Source organism: Myotis davidii, unplaced genomic scaffold, assembly GCF_000327345.1.
Source record: "Myotis davidii unplaced genomic scaffold, ASM32734v1 scaffold187, whole genome shotgun sequence".
Lineage (NCBI taxonomy): Eukaryota > Metazoa > Chordata > Mammalia > Chiroptera > Vespertilionidae > Myotis > Myotis davidii.
Genome location: NW_006383018.1, coordinates 1,233,234 through 1,233,539, shown reverse-complemented (window position 1 = coordinate 1,233,539; position 306 = coordinate 1,233,234).

The following is a 306-nucleotide window of genomic DNA, read 5'->3' as shown; positions in this document are numbered from 1 at the left end:
GATTCCCTTGCTATTATGAATTATAGAAATTATGGGTTAGGAGGAATAGATAATTCTAGGTTAAGAAACCTCTGGACTCAAACTTACGGATTTTAAGCTTGGTTCCTAGTATTTTTCAAGTGTGAAAGTTTGGTTCGAATAACATTTCTAAATGACCAAATAACTTCATTTAAGCATATGCTATGCATTATATAAAGTTGAGGCAAAATACTTGAAGTTTAAATAACAGAACTCTTGTTAAGTGTCTAGCACACTGCCTAGCTTATAGTAAAAAAGGAAGTTAGTTAGCTATTATTTTTAAACAGG